This window comes from Podarcis muralis, chromosome 5 (assembly GCF_964188315.1).
Source record: "Podarcis muralis chromosome 5, rPodMur119.hap1.1, whole genome shotgun sequence".
Taxonomy (NCBI): domain Eukaryota; kingdom Metazoa; phylum Chordata; class Lepidosauria; order Squamata; family Lacertidae; genus Podarcis; species Podarcis muralis.
In genome coordinates, this window is record NC_135659.1 from 48,467,456 (window position 1) to 48,489,194 (window position 21,739).

Consider the following 21,739-nt stretch of genomic DNA (forward strand, 5'->3'; position numbering starts at 1 on the left):
TAAAGGGATCACCCCCCTGTTTATATTAACTGGATATGGGGGTGAAGAAAGGTTGCTTTCTGACACACCGCACAGGAGAACTTAGTCTTCTTGGGGGATTTTTCTTTCTGCCAACGGAGCTCAACAAGATGAATGATCCCAGATTGCATTCCTCTATGTGAACTAAGCTGTTTGTGTATGGAGAATCATACTAGATTTTGAGCTGGTCTTTGACCGTAATAAATTATGATGATGATACTAGATTGAGGACTAGATGAATTTCATATTGTCCTTTCCTTACAACCCAAAAAGCTGATGTCAGCTCAACTGAGGAAAGGTGGGGTAAAAATGCTTTAATATTTTTTTTAAGATGCATTTTTTGCCACTCCTCTGCACCACACATGGCTAGAAAATTTGGACCAGTATAAAGAGTCTTGTCTATCCAATACTCCAGTAGGTGGCGGCAGAACTACTGATTTATAGTGCATTTTAGGGTACATTTAGTTCCAGTGATAAAGCTAGAGTACCCGCCCCCCCACACCATTTAAATAGGTTTAAGGAGTTTCATCTTTGTCCATTCCTATTTGAAATAACATGGTCCACACCTCACAAGCCATGTGGATCAGAACCTAGCTATCCACCAAATTTCACATTTCTCCAAACATCACTACATAGTTCTTACATAATAAAGAGGTAGGGTTTCTGAATATTTTTGAGAGAAAATACACTTTTAAGCATATATTAAATATACATTTTTATAAGATTCTTTTTTATAAAAAAAGCAGATTAACAGAGAAACAGAATTGTGGATAGAAAAAGGTTAAAGTAAAATGGAATAAAAATGGGCAGCTTCTCCCATACCAACCCCTGTCTAATATGCATTTTATGTAGATATGATCCAGTAATTGCTAGGGGAAGGAGAGGATAAAAAGTCTTCAAAGGAGCCTGTGTTGTCACAGTACCTCAATTCCCAGAGTAAAATACTTTTAAACTACTTTAAGAGCTATACTACAGACTTCAAGCTGATGTTTCCTGGGCACAGCATTCCCAACTTCAACCTAGTTTAAAAACCTGCTGTTCATGCAAAACTCTTCCTTGCTCTCTTCAGACTTTTTTTCCAGTCCATCGGCCCTTTTCTCCTTGAAAATGGAACTTCATGCCGGATCCAATTTTAGTTGCTTGTTTTGTTTATTTAGTGTGAATATTTGGCAATTTTTCTTGCTAGTTCTATTTTGTATGAAAGATGTTCCTTGCTTTAAAAAAAGCACAAGCCCACCCCTTTTTAAAAGAGTAGTATTCTTTGTACAGTACATTTACACAAGTGAAGGACCCAGAAGAAGCATTTTGCAAACAACTACAGCCAGCCCCTGGGGCAACTCTAGTTTGAACTCACTATTTATTCAGGCTTTTATGTGATTATTTACTACAGAAATCAGTGTAAAAACAGTACTTACCCCTAAGCCACATAGTGCCTATACTTCACCCCTGGGACGCAGGGCAGCTGTATTAAAAGAATCAGCTACACTGAATGTGTGCTTTTACAATGTTTTTGAAAACGTTTTACAACATGTAGAAACTCTTCTATAAAAGCAGTCTTATGATTTCCAGCCTTAAAAGTTTTCTGCACAAATATTTTTGAGAGAAAGGGCACATTTAAATATGTATTTTTCAGAGAAAAAACACTTTCTATGATTTAAACAAGTATTAAAATATGTGCTTGTTTATATATTTTAGAAGATTTTTTTTATGCCGATTAATGTGGAAACAGGACTGAATTGTGATTAGATGTGTTAAAGTGACATGGAGAAATAACATGACAGGACATATTTATATTGATGACAATGCACCACAAATCTCTGCCTGATGATGATGATCTCTCCCTGGGGTTCCATGTAGATGTTAAGTGATTATGGGGTGGGGGGGACAAGATTGATCCTTGTGAATTCCCATAAGCCAATGTCCAAGGTTCTGAGTAGGAGTCTATGAGCATCACCTTCTGGAATTAATCCTCCCAGAAGGACTATGGTAAATGGTATCCAATGCTGTTGAGAGGTCTAGCAAAACCAGAAGGGATGTACTATAACTTAATCAGGCCCAGCAGCCACACAATTAAGGCAGCGTTCAGCTGGCAATTACTGATATTTCTTTCTACTGACATCTGATCTATCTTTGGAAATTACTACATTCTGTGCCACATCTTTTTCCTTGTGGCAGAGAGTTCCACAGCACAGCTTTCCTCAGGCCAGCTACGGACATTTGCTCGGGAGGTTTTGTGGCTCAGCTTCCCCATTTTAGGCAGAATCTGCTGATCTAGAAGCTCTAAGTGGAAAATGTTTTATATTTAATATTTCCCCCTTCCCACCCACCCCATGCCTCTCCACTTCCTGCCCCCTTCTCCTTTCATGCTCAACAGTTAATCATTAACCCGCTAAACGCCCAATGAGCTTTAGTATACCTCAATTGATTTTTCCAGTGTTAAACCCTTCAGCAATGTACATACACGCATTCTCCATTTCAGCGTGCAATTAAACAATTATACTTTACACTTCCTTCCCTCTTCCCACTCCAAACTTCTGTCTCCCGGCCATCTTTCCTCAGCATGCATGGACTTGCAGGTGCCACTGTTGGTCCAGCCAAAGGGCTATGACATGACAAGCAGGTGTGGCAGCCAAGTGAAGAGGCACTGGGCAGGCTGTGGCACTTAGGTCCATCTAACAAGTGGCCCAAGGTGCTCTAGAAGATCCTGTCTCACTGTTATGGAAACACTGATCCATTTTACCCAAGAATCCTTGGGCCTCAGATGCCACTACACGTTGCAGCTCCTGGGTGTTTAGAGGTATCTGGAAGTGAAAACCATAGCTGTTTTACCATGTGTGTGACAACCAGAATGGCAAGCTCTTCTTTCCTTTGCCTCATGAGAAGCAAACCAACATAGTACTCATGTTACTACCTCTTTAACCATTGCTTGGTTTTAATATCTTAATGTTTTGATAGTAGATTTTACTAAAATAGATTGCTCTGTGACATTACAGTCCCCTTTCTCCCCAAAACCTATCTTCAGTGTTTGGTTTTCTAGGTAAGACTGGATATCTCAATCATAGGCATGCTGTTTATTCTTTCCTTCACCCCTGCCCCATGTTTTACTTCGTGGGGCATTTGCCAGACCAAGACCAAGCTCCAACTGTTATTCTTCCAGTGGAAATATTAGTCTTTCTTGGCAGAATTGGCAGACATTTCAGTTTTAGCTTTAGGAATTTCTTTTGTGTCTTTCATGAGGTTAGGGGCAAGCTATCTTGTACACCTTGATGCCCAATCTTTGACCTCTTTCTAATTCAAAGGAATGTGTGAAATTTTATTTTGGCTTGCAATAAGATCCAGCTCATGTCCGCAAAAGGCAAATGCCCTGATATTGGGCCACTCTTGCTTTGGCAAAAATTGCAGCTTTTTCTCTCTTGCAAGACACATAAGTGGAAAGCAGTCTCTTGGGTTGCTGAAATGTCTCTGAAAGACATTTGATGATGGGAAATCACATATTATCTTATTAAATGTTTGCAAGTATGCTTACACATAGCAAAAACTGGTCACAGATAAGTCCAGAATAAGTTTGCTGTATAACAGTCTAATATTTTGTAGACATTCACTGACATCTGATAATGGACAAGACCATGTCATTTGCATATGCCAAAAAAATGCAATTCTGGAGATATAGCCACCTCTGAGTTATTTAGATCAATTTGCTTTGCACAGCAATGCCAGTAAAGCTGGCAAGGAGCTCAGGGGGGGTTTACAGGGGTCTCCCCATTGTATCCTCACAACAACCCTGTGAGGTAGGTTAGGCTGAGAGTGAGTGACCAGTCCAAATTCACCAAATGACCTTCATGGTTGAGTGGGGACTCAAACCCTGGTCTCCCCAGTCCTAGTCCAACACCCTAACCACAACACCACTCAGGCTTTGTTGACAGAAGTTTTACCATCAGCCAAATAACCATGCTGGATAAAGATATAGTGGATTCTGTTAGTTGTGAACTGTCCTCTGAACCACAGACACCTTTATCAGAACCTGTTAGTCAAGCTGTGAAGAAGAACCATCAGTTTTGGTGAACAATCTTTTGAACTATGGCCTGTCAAATGATCATCAATAATGGAAAATCCCAAATACTACTGAAAGAGGAAGAATAGAATAAGAAAGACTTGGCAAACTTAGATAATGGTTAAATTAACACACTTCAGTAGACTATATAAAACAGACATTCCACATTTTTGGAACAATGGAAACCATGCCTTGGAACAGAGTTAAAAGCAGTCAATGAAGTACAGACATTGTGTAAGACAATGCTGAGTATGAAATTTTTGTACGGGTTCCTCTTGGTTATATGTATGTGTGTATTAATTTTCTTATTTTCTCTCTTTTTAGATCTTTTATTATCATCTAATGATGATGATAATGAAATCTGTGGTTCTAAATCATACCGCGGTGCGGCAAGTAGAGTTGAACAAGGGCCTGGAAGACTACGGCTGAACTCTCCACTCAGTCATGAAGCTCACTGGGTGACCTAGGGCCAGTCACTAACTCTCAGCTAATCTTCCTCACAGAGTTGTCAAGATGGTGGGGGAACCAATTATGCCTCCTTGAGCTCCACAGAGGAAAGGCAGGATGTAAGTAAGTAAATAAATAAATACTACATCCAGGTATTTAAAATTAACCAAACTGTAGACTACGTTACATTTTCTTCAAAGCAAGATGGTACAAAAGAGTTCTTATATTATGGGCATTGTACCCAAAGTTATTTCAGTCAGGACTTGAGAGCAAAAAGAGTAGTGTTTTGGTGTCATCATCTTCCTTCCTTATGGACTAGGGCAAGCAACATATTGGCATCATGGAAGGCTCCCCACTTATCTTACATAATTTCACTTTGCTATGAAAGAGCCAAAAATGGCACTTAAATATGAAGAGCAAGCAAATATTATTGGTAATGTGACAGAAAGGAAGTTGCCATCATGATTTTTTACTCTGGGATAAGGCCAGCTGTCTTTTGGTCAAAATACAGAGCAGACTTTATGTTCTAAGATCCAGAGGAAAAACTCTTTTCCATCTCAAATACATTCCTTCAGCTTGCACAGAAACTGATTTGGAGTTTGCTGCTTTAACATGAACATAATCCCCCCACCCCCCAAATGCCCCCTGCAACTTAACATGTTGCTTTAGGACGGCTCCACTAGGCAGTAGGATTCCATATGTGCCGTAATGTTTGTGTTTCTAAGCAATGCCTTGGTGACCACATTAGGGGTGCCGAAATAGAAAAAGAAAAAGAAAAGGGCTGTTTTTAAATTTTCTGTTTCTGGCTATCTCCATTGGAAAATGGAAAGGGGGGGTGGGAGGTGGTCTGTACTGGCACAGCATGTGCTGAAAGGAATGTCCCTCATAGGCCAAATTGTATACAGATCCCACCAATAAAACTTTGCGGCATGCATGCCTATTTTTAAAAATGAATGGATTTCATTGGGATTAATTCAGGAGAAGGGAAAATATTAATTCTCAGACACAGGAGATCTGGAACAAAATTTCTTGTCATTATGAAATCAGCAGGTGTTGGACAGGGATGTTTTTTGAGTCTGCCAAAGTATCTCCAACAGCTTAGTCTTTGGGGACATTTTTGTTTAACTTTCGAGCAAGTTGCTTCACAAACGTTACTAAACCAAAGACATTCATGAACAAGCAAACAGATTACTCAGGCATGCTGACCAAAAAAATTCTTTACATGTTAAAACCTCCTTGAGGCTTATGGAATGGCTCCCTTTTTATCGAGTGGGCTTTGGATCAAGCACTGAGACCACAGAGCAAACAAAGAGAAAGACTTTTTCACACAATGCACAATTAAGCTATGTAATTCATGGCACTGCAGTGTTGCATAAGTTTCTTCCACGAGGGGAGAATTTTAGGAAGACCAGCCCATCAATAGCTGATATTTTTGTAGACACACTTTATGTAACACTTAATCTCTGACTGGTGGAAACTTGCTGTGAATGGCAGAAGAATCTACATCGGCTTTTCTCAGACAACCGACCCAATTCCACAGTCCCGAACTTACTCCCGGTTCAAAATCCAACTCCAACTACACCCTTCTTGAGATTTTGTAGTTTTGGTGCACAGAAAGTGTATGCATGCAAAAATAAGTATTTTGTGGTAAAAATATGTATCTTACAGAGAAAGATTATCACAAAAAGGTGTGTGATTATGTGTATAAGTTATAGGCAGAATTGTTGCATTCTTTTTCTTTTTTTAATCTGCCCAAAATGAAACAAAACAGGCCCATGATTGAATGCTAGAGATTGAATGCTAGGGTTTAGGGGAGTGTGACTGGTTCAGTCATACTGGGTGCAGAGCCTTGGGGGCGTTGCAGATGAACAACTATGATTTAGAATGAAGAGAGGGGGGGAGGGTGCAGGATTTTTGTCATCACAAAGGGCGCTGCTGAAATATGAGATCTGAAGGTCCACCAATGAACTGAAGGAGGATGGATTTGGGTTTATTTGTTCATCCATAAATGTATCACTTTAATTGCACTGTAATTGCTAATGCATTCACGTGGGATGATGGCTATTGAAGTTTTAATCTAGCAAGTAAACATGAGTTTAAAGCAAAAGCTATTAAGCAAAACACAGAGCTGAATTACACCTCACATTTTCAGATAGCATCCTTAAGACCAGTGTGGGTTTTTTTCACTGCGAATGGACCTTTGTACTAGTAGTACTAGTAGTACAGGTGACATTTATGCGGGGGTTCCATTCTGAGCCCCTGCACAAATATGCAAAATGACGCATAATGGGGAGCACCCTGGAGAGTCCTAGTGGCTCATGAGGAGACACACCCCAGGGAACATCTGAATGCCAACCCCTCACACATCCTCAAGGTCAGTTCTTTTCCTTAGGGAACAGGGAGCTAGCAAGGAAGGTGAAAGGGTGGTTACACCTGAGGTTTCCAGTGCTCTAACTGAACATTTTCAAAATTCCAATTTATTCAGGGGCAAGCTTTAGGGGGACTCAGCCATCTGTGTGGTTGTACTATAACTGGGCATAAAGGTAAAGGGACCCCTGACCATTAGGTCCTGTCGTGACTGACTCTGTGGTTGTGGCACTCATCTTGTTTTATTGGCCGGGGAAGCCGGCGTACAGCTTCTGGGTCATGTGGCCAGCATGACTAAGCCGCTTCTGGAGAACCAGAGCAGCGCACGGAAACGCCGTTTACATGTGCACAGTCACACATTCTTTGAACACCCACAAAATGGGAGTTGCCTGTACACACATGTTGTGAACTGCCCTGAGATCTACAGGTGAAGGGAGGTATATACAGATTTTATAAATAATAATAATAATAATCATACATACATACATTTTTGCCAAACAAAATCAATGTTTAATTTCATATCCAATGTCAAATTTTGAAAGCGGATGTTTCATCACAGTCTGAAAAAAACCCTGTTAAGCTTTACTCTGAATTATTGATTCCTTTACATGGTTACATGGTTCACAGCAAATGAAAGGAGTGCTGTATTCCCCCCCCCCACACACACACGGCAGCATAGTTTGGCTTTTAGTGTGTGGCGAAGCAATATAGCAGAGCAAGGGGGTGTAATTACAGCTTGCACAAACATGGCCCGAAAACTCTTTTAATGTAAAATGCATGACTAACGTCATAATTCTAGCCATTAGCTAAGTTACATAATCCTGCGTAAACATATATATGTCTATATAAAGCCATCAGCTTCAGCATCCGCAGATTTTATTTTTTTTAGGGGGCTTTAGGAGTGATTAATTTTCTGCCCTTATTAACTGCAACATGTGTTAATATTTGATCAATTGCACTAGCTAATATTATAAGAACAAAATGAAATAGTTTCATCTGTTTTTACAAAAAGACAGAGAGCATCATGGGAGCAGGCACGGTGGTCATGAATAAAAGAGAAACATTCATTTATGATAATTGGTTGCAGCTCACCATTTGGCTGGTTCTTGTGACCTAAATGTATCCAGTTGTTTCCTTTCTTTCCCTTTGGTTTTTGGGTCACTCCTAATGGTTTAATTCAACAAAAAATGCCTACCATTTCCTGTAACCTCTGTCTTTTTTCATTCCACCTTCCAAACTAAGAGGGTTTCTTTTCTTTTTTTACACATTGAGAGAAATCCCCCCCCTTCTTTTCGCTTCCTTCCAAGTGAACAAAGTCAATATTGTTGACAGAGACAAGGTCTGCCCCCCCCCCGCTGCCCCCCCAATGTAATAGCTATTTATTTGTTTCTCTTTTAAGTTCACAAGGCTTTTTGTTTGTTTGTTTGTTTGATCCTGGCGGTCACAACTTTGACACGGAACATGCCCCCTCTGACCAAGAGCAATTTATAGGGGAGGAAAGGAGACAAACATCTTCCTTCATGTTTAAGAAAGCAAAGGAAATGGCTGTAGATTAATATTTGTGCATTTGTAGCAAAATTTTGGATAGGTCTGTAACACATTCAACCACCCTGGTTGGGAAGCACAAGGGGCAAGACTACCATGGGGAGCTGAGCTCTGTTACTCTTGGACACCTTTCAAAACATCAGCACGCCTCCAGCTTTCCTTATCCCGGCTGTTTTCCAGCACAAAGCAAAAGGCCGTGTGTTGTTTTCAGGAATGAGGCACAGCCTGCCAAGCGGATCCTTCAAATGCAAAGGCTGAGGTTCTTCATTTTGTGCAAATGTTCCACTCTTAAGCAAACATCCCCAAATTGGTTTTTAAATGCCTCTCATCTTACAAGTGCCCCGCTTAGGCAGGGCAAATCTGGAGCTTGATGCACAGTGGCTGAGGGAGCTATTGAACAGGAGGTGCTCTGGGTGGAGCTGCACCCGAATAGCAAGATGGTGGTGTATTGATTTCTCATGCAAGCACAATTAAAGTACACACACACACACACACACACATATAGACTAAATTATGCAACTTATGACCACTGTCATGATCAGGGGCAGATCTATTCTGAAAGTAATGAAGTTGAAGCTTCAGTGCCAGAGGAACCCCAGAAGCGACTTTAGTTGACGTTGCTTTTAAAAAAATGGGTCTAGCAGACGCAATTTGAGTCACATGACTGAAATTAATTGTTTTTTCATTGTATGTATTTCAACAAACCCAAAGTTTGAGAGTCGGTAGCACAGACGTTGTAAAGGTTGTTGCAAACAACCTCACTGAAGATAACAGTGATTACCAGACCTCATTGCTGGTTGCAAATCCCCACCCCCTGCATAACAGTTCAAGCTTCAGGGCTCTAAAACTGTACATCTGCAACTGTTCATGATTTACCTTTAAAACAAGACCAAAGACCTTATACTGTGCAAAATTATTTGAAAGATGTCCCTGGTTACTTTAAATCTGAGCATCTGAGTCACGCTGTGGAGCAACTGCAAGTGTTCCTGGATGACAGCGATTATCTGGATCCACTACAATCTGGCTTTAGGCCTGGTTTCAGGGTTTTTATGTCAATAGGCCTATTCAGTTGTTTCAAATTTTCTTGAGCGGCCAGGCATTCCAATGATTGTTTCGTGTGTTTTTCATGTTGCCCTGATATTTCGACTGTTTCTTTTCTCATGACTACATGCATGGAAACAGAAGTGCAATATTAATAAGGATTGTTTTGAAATGGTTCCTGATGAGTTCTAAGGGTAGGAGAGAAATTTGATTCTGTTTGCATTGGAAGGTGAACCTTCCTGATTCACACTTTCTGAAATAATGCACAAACTGAAACATAGGTGTCCTTCAAAATTTGCCCTTCTCTGAATTTTGCAGTACGGTTCTCCAGCCATGTAATGTGCACAAAAATGAGGATACTGGGGTTAAGTGTGCATTATACACCTTTAAGCACCAGGCAAAACCTTTCCTTTTAAATCATGCCTTTGGTTGACCTAATCAACATCCCATACCCTTTAAAAATGTGCCTCTTTGGTGGGGGGGGGGTATTATTGGGTTATATGTGTACCGCCTTGAGACCTCTGGGTATAGGGCGGTATAATAATAATAATAATAATAATAATAATAATAATAATAATAATAATAATAAATGCATATTGGTGAAAATAACATGCAAAAATGTGTTATTTTAAGGGACTCTGCTTTGCAAAAACATACAAACATGTATATATTAGGAAAACTTCACATTCAAGAGAGGGGAATTTTCACGAGGACTGTTAAGGAGGAAACATCATGAACTGGTGAGGAAATGTGGAGAACTGAACTCAAGTTTGGAATAATGAGAAATGGAGAGAAACCCAAACTGAAAATTCGCCCATCCCTACTGATGACACATGGCAAAGCTTGAGGAACTGTAATCGTTTTCATTTTCCTAAAAAGGGGCTCAGCTTTCAGAAGTTTAGGAAGAGCTGAATTAACAGATTAGTCACACAACTTCTTTTAAGATTTCTCCCTCTAGTTGAATCACAGTTGGTGAATGAGTCGAGCTATGCTGCCTCTTTTTTTTTTTTAATCCTACAGATCCACTTTAATTGCAACCGCTGTCATGTTTTAAGAAGAAACACAGTCCCTGTGAGTCATGTTTTGATATAGGAATAATGCAAATAAACACAAAGCAGGTGACTCAGACAGTCAATAGTTTACAAAAAATACTGCATCCTCTAGAAATGATGGCAGCCCACACTTTATATGATAAGTCTCTCACGTGTTTACTGAATGTATGAGGGAGAGCAGAATTATACCCACTGGACAGCTCCCCAACATATATGCAGTGCATTCAGCAGAAATATGAAGAGACCCTACTCAGCCCCACTTGGGCAAGTATAGGCCACTTGCATTTAATATGTGGACTGAGTTCAAACTGCTGACTATGGTGGAGACGGGGTGTGTGCGTGCGCTAGCATCCAAATCTCCTTCATATTATGATCCCTTATCAGCTATAATAATCCATGTCACTAACCAATGTTGGTGTGGGAAGTAGCAGGCCACATCTTCACTATACATTTAAAACAATATCATACCACTTGAAACAGCCATGTCTTCCCCCAAAGAAACTTGGGAACAATGCAATTCGTTCAGTGTGCTGAGAGTTGTTAGGAGACCCCTATTCCCCTCACAGAGCTACAATTCCCAAATTCAATCAATCTCTCTTCCTAGGGAACTCTCAGAATTGATGCTCTGTTAGGGGAATTGGGATCACCTAACAAAATACATTTCCCAGGATTCTCTGGGAGTAAGCCCTGATTATTTACAGTGGCATCATAGTGCTTTACATGTATACCACAGGTGGGGCCACAACAGCATTGAACAAGAACCAAAAAGCTGGGTATTCAAAACAATCTAGATATTTTTCTGGAGAAGTTTCAAAGTCACTAAGGAGAATATTTGGTGCAACCCTAGTTAATAAAATATGCAATATAATGCTTCAGATTATGTAATTTAAAGTATTGTAATTAAAATTATTGTTAGTAACAACTGTTAATACTTGCATTACCAATACTGCTGCAGCTGGTAGCACTTAATAACACTGGTAGCATATCAGAAGAAATGTAAAGAAATAGCTGTGTACCAGAGACTTTAGAATGAAGGCAAGTCTTGTCAAGCCCCTCAGAAATTTGAATCTGCAAAATGTCAATGTAACTTTCTGTAAACAGAGCAGCTATACATCCAAACAACTGATTACTTATTGTTTTGGGTGTCCCTGGGCAATGCAGATAAATGAGCTTTTACGGCCAACCTCAGATCTGATGAATTCACAGATTAGTATTAAAGGATTCTGAACATTAGCTTAAAAAGCTGAACATCTAACAAATGGTGTTAATTTCCTGAGTGAAAATAAATACACATTGTACTAATCAGGAATAAGGAGTCCCTTTCAGAGATGCAGGTTTAGATCACATAATTTTTCAAACTTAACTCTATTTTTTTCATTCTTTCCTTCTTGTGAGGATGCAATTCATTGCATGCCAGCATAGCACATATTATATACTAAAACGATGCATTCACGGCGTGTTAGGGTTTAGGCGTATTGGAGCAGAGACGCTTGCGTGCAAGTTTTGTGACTGATACGCTTCTAATTATTGCATTAGTAGGGTGTGTGGGTGATCCAGCTCAGATAACACTATGAGTTGTATAAGATGCCCTCCCAAAAAGCTTGGGCAGGTGATTCTCACTTTAGCATTTACAGAATGTTTTGCAGCTCAAACAGATGTGTCTGGAATCTACTGGGAGGTACTGAAGCCCCTGACAGTAGTAGCAGTCATACAGGGAGGCAGTTAAAACAGGACCTGCCAGGTCAGAGTGACAGCATTAATAAAGCATTTGGCAGAAGAGTAAATAACTGTCAGCCTCAATGAGTGCAGCAAGTATAATAACGCTGCTGTAGCCTAGCCCAATAAGGACCTCTTCTCTTTCTTTTCTTACAGGATGGCATCTCCCTGCTTTCCATTTTATCTTCACAATAACTCAATGATACAGCAGGTTAGATGAGATGGTGAATGTCCCAAGGTCACACAATGAACTTCATGCTTGGGGCTCTGTGTATCTGCAGTCCTCATCCACTTTTCTAAGCCAGTCATCGCCATCATGAGTGACCTCCAGATATTTTGGATTACAACTCCCATCAGCCCTAGTCAGCACAGCAGTGAAGTGAGTTGTAGTCCAAAACACTTGGAGGACATCATATTGGAGAAGGCTTCTCTAAGCATTACCTCACACTGATCATAAAGATAAGAAGAGACTTGTTGGATTCAGCCAAAGATCCATCTAGTCTAACATCATATTCTCACAGGGTCAACCAGTTACCACTGAGAATAGCTCAGCGGCACTTGTGATCAGGGCCGTCTTAAGCATATACGGTGCCGGGGTGCAAAGATCCACCCGGTGCCCCCCCCCCCAGGTTGCCAAGGCTTGTCGACCTTTTTTAGGGGGGTGCGAGGCACACATGGCAGAGCTGGCCTGGCTAGCCACCTCAGCAACAACAGAGGAACCTGAGGAGGAGGCGGCGGCAGCAAAGCAAGGCCGGGGTCGGGCACCTGACGGAGTGGGCAAGCAGAGCCCAGCGCAACAAACTCTTCTTCAAACTCTAGAGAGCTATAGTACTGAGGCCAAAAGACTTGATACAAGGCAGAAAATGTTTAAGGAGCAAGGGGAGGGGTCTTTTAAGGCAGGGCTCAGCAACTAAGGTCCACAGGCCAGATCAGGTCCAATTGCCTTCAGGATCCGGCCCGTGGACTGTCCGTGAATCGGCGTGGGGATTCTGTTCGTTCGTGCTGCACCATTTCCCCCCCTGCGCCATTCCGTCCCCCCCCCCTCACACACATCATGGCGGCGCCTCCTCCCAGCTTCTCCCCACCCTGGGGGCTGGGCTGAGCTGGCTGAGTGCCATTTTAAGCAGCCCCTCTCTAGAGCCAGCTCTTTTGCGCTGCTCATCTTCCCTCCGCTGACACTGCTGCCCTGGTGCACCTGTGGGCCAGAGAGCGGAGCAGATGAGCTCGCTCTGCCTACCTGTGAGAAGAAGAAGCGGCAGCAGCAGCAGCCCCCTGGAAGGTAAGTTCAGCGGCTGGGGCTGGAGGGCAGGGAGGAGGACTACTTGCCCCCTCGCCTCTTCTTCCAGCTCCCCCCCCCCCGGTGCCGCTTCTACGGCCCACCACAAGGTCTGAGGGACAGTGGACCAGCCCTGCGGCTAAACATTTTTGCCGACCCCTGTTTTAAGGCCTCTCTGAAGTAATCCTATTACCTCTGAGTAAGTGGAGGATTGCAACGACAAAATTTATTTTATTTTAAAAATCTTGCTGGCATGCCTTGCTCAGAAAAAAATGCTAACATTAAACGAACACATGGAACATAAAGAGAAGTTTAATTACTTTATAGCTTGACTTTGGTCTTTTGCCTCAGGTATTCTGCTAAATGATGTGGAAACTCACCATCCCCTCCCTCTCCCTCCCAGTGCAGGTAGTGTCATTAATTTCTTGGCTAGGGGGAGCCAGCTTTCCTGCTGCTGAGCACTAATGCATTTTGCATGAACGGCACACACACACACACACCCCAACTCCCAACGCCCCACTCAAAAGGCTGGCACAGGTGAAAAGATGAATGAGCACCAAACTCAAAAGACAATACAACATGCATGGGGTACGTATTCCCTCCTTTCACCCTTCAAAGCCAAGTATTACAGTATCAAGTCCTTAAAAAATAGAAGAAGCCGATAATTAAACCCCCGTTTTGGCATCTGGATCATGCGAGACACAATATTGGCAAGAGGAACAACGTGGGGCAAAGCTCTGTCATAAAGATCTCTTCCTCTCTTAATCCACCCCATCCACTTTTACTGGAATGAGCTAAAACTGGCTCTCAAATGATACTCCATTATTTTTTTAAAAAACATATCCATTCTAAAAGCACAGCAGACCAACCCTGAGGGTTCCAGTGGAAAGCTTCATACGGGCTTCAGTGGGGTCTGGACTAGTCTCACAGACCACCCTCTCTAGGAACAGAATGCATTGGAATTCCTGGTGGACCAACTAAGCAGCAGCATTAAAAATGGGAACTCAACACTGAGAGATTAACAGCCCTTCCCTTGGACTTACCTTCCCTCTTGAGGCCTAGCCAGGCTTTCCATTGCTGTTGAAATGCTCAACTTTTATGTTCCAGCAAGGAAATAAACCAAAGACACTCTCTCATTCTTTTCCTGGAGTGTGCAAAGACAGCCCAGCCTGAAAAGACTGTTTAACGCATTGTTAGAAACTCTCACAGCCTCCTTCAGACAATCCCCTTTGAGATCTCGCTGTGGAAGCAGATTGCTAGCTGTCTGCCCTTTGCTTTCTGCCGCAAGGTTTGAGAATAATGAAAATGCACATATGAACACACAAATGAAAATCAACAGCCACCACCAAGAAAGTGAAAAGAAAAGACAAGACTGTGGTGTTTTACATTCAGAAAGAAAACAGCTGCTTGTACCTGAAATGTCTGTAGGGGAAATTTGTCCTATTCGTGCATGCCAACTTTTGGATATGAAATTCTGCGAACGGACAGCACCAAACTACTCATGCACATCAGAGCGCATGAAGACATGACAATGGAAAGTCCCCTATTGTTTTTGGTGGTCTAAGTCCCATAGTTCAGTGCCATCAAAAGAATTAAAAATAGTAAATAACAGAACCAGCCAGTTATTCCTTAGCAACTCTGGCTGATGTTGAGACTGGGATGACAGTCCTGTCAGCGAAGTAAAGAGGTAATACCTTTTTTTGTTGATGCATGGAGATATATATGACCCTAACTATTACATATATGAAGACATCTTCTACTGTGTCAAAACTATTGGTTCCTCTGACCATATACTCGCTCTTGTGACTGACCAGAGATAATAGTCGTAACTCAGTGATAGAGCATCTTCTGTGCAGGTACAAGGTCCCAGATTCAGTCGCTGGTATAGCAAGGTAGGGATGGGAGAGACCCATATCTGAAACCTGCTGCCAGTTAGACAGTACTGAGTCAGATAGATAGACCATTAGTCTGACTTGATATAATGGTTGATATATATAGATGCTGTCCAATGGTCCCTAATACATGCATTATTTCTTTTGCCTAATTATGTTAGAACATAAGAATCAGGTCCATGGCCCATCTAGTCCTACATCCTGTTCTCACAGTGGCCAACCTGTGAGTGTCTGCAAACAGGACACGGGTGCTAAAGAACTCTGCCCACCTGCACTTCCCAGCAGCTGGAATTCAATGGCATAAATGTTGCCTTCCTGTTAGGAAGTACTGACGATATTGAGATAGGGGCCCACCTGCATCAGTCTTTGAATATTTATAGAGGGGGGTTTTAATTTCCTGTCCTGTTTTAGGATTGTTTGCCAATCAGGTTCATTGGTAGAAGGCATGGAGTTCTCTAAACTGCCTGGGAGCATCTAAGAGACATCAGGGTTTAAACAGAAGATGGAATAAACGTAAATAAAAGATTAGATAAATGGGAGGAGTGGGGAGGCGGTGTGTTTCTGTTCTTGTTTTTATCAAGTATTTTGTGTTTTTTATCTTGCATTTTTATGTTGTGAACCACCCTGAGAACTACGGATGGAGGGCAATGTACAGCTCAGCTCAACTCAACTACATACCTGTACATACATACCTACATACATATTTTGTTCATATGTTCCATAATTTATAAAACTGCCTGCATTAAAAAGATACCACAGTGGTGTACAGAATTAGAATATAAAACAATACAAGCAACACAACAATATTAAAAGAAAATCACCAACAATTATTTTGAGATAGTTTTTGCAACCTCCCAATTAGTCTTTCCCAAAGTTTAAGGAACAATATGCACCATTAAATTAGCATGAGCAGGAACATTTTATTCAGACATGTTGAAAGAGGATAGTTTAGATTCCTTAAAGTACAAGTTTAATGTGATGTGTCTCAGTTTTTAAAAACCTGCTTGAAATGAAAATCTTATGGGTGTCAATAGAGTTCTTCTCTGCAATCTAATGCCTTTTAACAAATTGTAATACAAACCCCCTTTCTAAATTCCACAATGTGTGTTTGGAAAACTTGCCTGATGCAATTAGCACCCCAAATCATCTTTACTCCCACTTTCAGATCATTCTCTATTTACGGATCCAGACACATAAAGCCAGTTTTCAGGATAGGAAGATAAAGGTATCTACAAGGTGAAGGACCTATTTGATAGGGGAAAGCCACTCACAGAAGACAAAATGCAATAAATTGTAGGAAACAATTGTTCCAATTCATCATGGATGAATTGTAAAGGCACTTGCTAACAAAATGTATAGCAAGCAAGGTTGGTTAAGAGTGCCAACTACATTTGAGAATCTTTGTAAAAAGCAGTTCAGTTGAAAACAATAATTTCAACTATTTATAATTTACCGATAACAAAAGCATATAACCAGAAATGATTCAAAAGAGACATGGGAATGTGATATTGAGGTTGTTGTTGTTGTTATTTATTTATGTATGTATACATACATATATGCATGCATGCATATTTACATACATACATACATACATACATACCCCGCCCATCTGGCTGGGTTTCCCCAGCCACTCTGGGCAGCTTCCAGAAAAATATTAAAATACAATAATTAATCAAATATTAAAAGCTTCCCTAAACAGGGCTGCTTTCAGATGTCTTCAAAAAGTCAGATAGTTGTTTATTTCTTTGACATCTGATGATCCACAGGGCGGGCGCCACTACCGAGAAGGCCCTCTGCCTGGTTCCCTGTAACTTCGATTCTTGCAGTGAGGGAACCGCCAGAAGGCCCTCAGTGTCAGGGCAGAATTATGGGGGTGGAGATGCTCCTTCAGGTATACTGGGCCGAGGCTATTTAGGGCTTTCAAGGTCAGCACCAACACTTTGAATTGTGCTCGGAAACATACTGGGAGCCAATGTAGGTCTTTCTGGACCGGTGTTATGTGGTCTCGGCGGCCACTCCCAGTCACCAATCTAGCTGCCGCATTCTTGATTAGTTGTAGTTTCCGGGTCACCTTCAAAGGTAGCCCCACATAGAGCGCATTGTAGTAGTCCAAGCGGGAGATAATCAGAGCATGCACCACTCTGGGAAGACAGTCCACGGGCAAGTAGGGTCTCAGCCTGCATACCAGATGGAGCTGGTAAACAGCTGCCCTGGACACAGAATTGACCTGAGCCTCCATGGACAGCTGTGAGTCCAAAATAACTCCCAGGCTGCGCACCTGGTCCTTCAGAGGCACAGTTACCCCATTCAGGACCATCTCACATGAAACTCTGTGTGGGCTAAATTCAGATAGATTCAGATCTATCTAAGCAACATAGTATCTTCTTTTAAAGACTCCTGTCTCAGCGATGTCTATGCTTGCTTGGTCATGTCCACAGAATGGAAGATGGCAGGATCCTAAAGTTAGTGCTCTATGGGGAGCTGGGTTCAGGTACCAAGCCCATTGGCAGACCAACTCTGTGTTACAAAGATGTCTGCAACATTAACCCCACCATGTGGGAATCCCTTGCAGACAACCACAGTGCATGGAGACAGACAGGCTGCATATCCATAGCAATGGCCAGAGGAGCAATGACCACTGGAAGGAGCACAGAGAAGAAATAGCATGGTGCACCTGCAGCAGCACAACCGGACACCTTTGTCTGCCCCAGCTACAACAAAACATATCTCTCCCATATCAGTCTCTGCAGCCACAGAAGGGACTGTAACTCTCTAGCAGTTTGACCTTACTCCCGATGGTACACTCTTCCATTGTCTCTTGAGATAGATGGATGCCAACCAACAACTAACTAGCCTTGTGTTGAAGAGACTGCAACACAAGGACACCTTATTCCACTTGTGGTAAAAACGTCCATTAGTGAAAGCCTCTTAGAATCATAGAATAGAATAATAGAATCATAGAATCATAGAGTTGGAAGAGACCACAAGGGCCATCGAGTCCAACCCCCTGCCAAGCAGGAAACACCATCAGAGCACTCCTGACATGTGGTTGTCAAGCCTCTGCTTAAAGACCTCCAAAGAAGGAGACTCCACCACACTCCTTGGCAGCAAATTCCACTGTCGAACAGCTCTTACTGTCAGGAAGTTCTTCCTAATGTTTAGGTGGAATCTTCTTTCTTGTAGTTTGGATCCATTGCTCCGTGTCCGCTTCTCTGGAGCAGCAGAAAACAGCCTTTCTCCCTCCTCTATGTGACATCCTTTTATATATTTGAACATGGCTATCATATCACCCCTTAACCTCCTCTTCTCCAGGCTAAACATGCCCAGCTCCCTTAGCCGTTCCTCATAAGGCATCATTTCCAGGCCTTTGACCATTTTGGTTGCCCTCCTCTGGACACGTTCCAGTTTGTCAGTGTCCTTCTTGAACTGTGGTGCCCAGAACTGGACACAGTACTCCAGGTGAGGTCTGACCAGAGCAGAATACAGTGGCACTATTACTTCCCTTGATCTAGATGCTATACTCCTATTGATGAGGCCCAGAATTGCATTGGCTTTTTTAGCTGCCGCGTCACACTGTTGGCTCATGTCAAGTTTGTGGTCAACCAAGTATTGACCACAAGAAACTCTCTTGGTATTGAGAGTTTGGTCAAACAGCAGACATAACTAAATAAATAATGAATCCCAAACAATAAGTTCTAGATAGACAGCATCCAACTTTGTATACAGAAAAAATCATATCCATGCTTACAGTAGCAAGGATGGAGAATAAATGGGAAGTCACCCATCTGGCTACATGGGATCAACAGAATGAGACAGATTTCTAGCTGAAAAAATAAAATCATGTAGTCATGTGATCAGAGGATTAACTACGAAAGACAATTTCTTGGTTATGTGTTTCCCATTCATCACATACATGGCTGACAGATCAACCAGACTTCACCCCCTGACTTTACAAACTTCCTTTGAGGCTGAAAAACCCACCTAAACAGAGTAGAAACAAAAACATGTACACCAATTTACATAAGAAACAAGTTTGACTGCTGTGACACTTCTTTTTTAATTCATGTATTTTCACATATACAAAACTTAATAAAAAGATATGAGGGGGGAAATGAAGAGCTAGCAGAGGTGTGTTTTTAAAAGTAACAAAACTTTATTTGAAGAAAGATCTCAGAACAGTTGAATCAAAGCTGGTCTGGTGGAGATAATTAAAGGCAGAGTAAAAACCTTGGGGTCTCTGTGTGCCCTGGTTACAAACATAGCTCAAGGAGGTGTTTGGAATGAAGGAAATGGTGATGCTTCTTCAATTTCCCATGAATATCATATGCACAGCTCAAGACACATGTTGTGTTGAATTGCCACATTCTTCAGCGGTGGGCACAGATGTGGGCTTGATGTGACAGAACAGGGTCTTGGGGTCAACCAGGAGTAAATTGGGGGCAGATGATTTCAAAGATCCAGCTTGTTTTCAGAAACAGAAAAAGATGCTAAGAAGCATTTCTATAATGTGTCTAAGGAAGGAAAAGAAAACACAGAGAGATTTAAATTTCCTCAGGATGACCGACAGCTTCTTCTTCAAGACAAGGACGGGGTGTTGTTGCCTTTTCATTTTTTTAAAAAAAGACTTTGTTGAAACAGGATTGTGGCTCACATTCTGGATCACAGATGTTTTCAGTGAGAGAGAGTATTTTCTAAAATGATCTGATTCACTTATATAATGCTTTATTTTGAAGTGCTATGTGCCATTGACCTCAGACACATCTCTGGATTTCTTATTCCTAAATGAACTGTCTCTATGATACTTCAGCTGTAAACACCAAGGCGCGGAGTTATATTAGTCAACATATTTTTGGTGCTAAATGAAGGTGCATCTACATTACTGCCCTGATACAGCTAGAAGCCATCTATGTACTGTAGCAGCAGTCCACCCATATATCACATGAGCTACCAGGTACTGTGTTTCATTCCCAGGCTTTCCTTATCACCTATATCATTCCACCTTCCTCAGCATTATGGCATAAATCTGAGAAACATTCCCTCCCTTCTCCCCCCAATTAAAATGTAATTCTCAGTGGTGCATGACTGAACAGCATATCAACACATACCATGTTCAGCATATGACTGAACACAGTCAAGTTCAAAGTCTAAGTAATCTGTATTCCGTGGGGGGAAGCAGGTGACCATTTGCTTTTGAGCTTTTGATGACAACTCCAGTGAACATTTGCCTTCCTTTGATCAAGAGGGTCCTTGACTAATCAGCTCTTACATGATATTCCTTAGTTTGTCTGGTGTCTGCCTATAGGCCTGGCATGCCACACTCTAACATAGTGTTGGAGGAACTGGACATGGAGGAAGGAGTTAATTTCTTTCATGGACACAAATCACCCTGTGTATGAGGTAAGTCAACACATGCAAGATTAGCCAAACTAGTTGCTATGGCAACAGCCCAGTGCCATCTATAGAAGTGATTAGACATGTTAGTTCATAAGTCAATCATGAGTCAGTGTCAGGGTGCTGTCAGTAGCTCCCGGCTGAGACAAGGAAAAGTTTCCTACACTCCTTTTTTATTTCAAACTTTACAGAAAGAGGCTAGAGAACCCAGCCTCTTGGATAATGGCATTGTCCCGAGTGAATCTCCACGCCCCCTTCTCTCCCACTTCCTCATTCGTTGTCATTATTATCTGCTCTATGGGTGCCACTAAGTGCCCTCTGTCTTTGAGCTCTTTGCTCTCCTACTTCTAAGGCTCGCCAGGTTCTGGGAGATGGTGGGTCTGGAATGCTAGCTGCTGTTAGTAGTTAGCCAGCTGCTGCTCCAGCTTTGCCTGCTCCTCCTCTCCCATTATTTCCCAACTTTTCCCCTTGTCTGCCTCTGAGCTATGACCTCCTGCAAACCACTGTTGCAAATCTATACTGTCTTCCTCTTCCTCCTCCCTGGCCAGCCCCTGACAGTCAGAGGCTTTGTTACATCCTGAAGCAGGATCAACAGAGATGCTTTGTGCTTGTACATATCTGTATCTGTAGCTGCAAAGCTTACAAGCTAAATGTACATGTCAGTGTCCGGAACTGTATTACTGAAGCCTAATCTTCTACAGCAGTAAACTATTTTGGACCTTAAGCTGCCTCTGTGTGGTGACTGGAAGTGGGGCAACTTCCTCTACATGGATATCTCACCTCAAGTTCCCAACACATAGAACACATGGAAGAGCTGTTCTTTTCTCCACGCTGGAAGTGACCTTCCAATTCAATGATTCTGGTGCTAAGCTTGTATGCTTCTGAAACTTTCTAGCTTTCCTCCCTTGCCAAAATGATAGGTGGCAGGCATTAAACTGCTTAA

The 21,739-nt window shown here is 41.9% G+C and overlaps 1 long non-coding RNA gene across 1 annotated transcript in view; it reads left to right on the plus strand.

Moving 5' to 3' along the window:
- LOC114599029 (uncharacterized) overlaps positions 1 to 6,364 on the plus strand; it is a 96,135-nt gene extending 89,771 nt beyond the window's left edge. The window contains exon 5 of the long non-coding RNA XR_003707228.2: positions 4,394 to 6,364. This is a non-coding gene — a long non-coding RNA (uncharacterized LOC114599029). The remainder of the gene's footprint in view (positions 1 to 4,393) is intronic.
- The last annotated feature ends 15,375 nt before the right edge of the window (positions 6,365 to 21,739 follow it).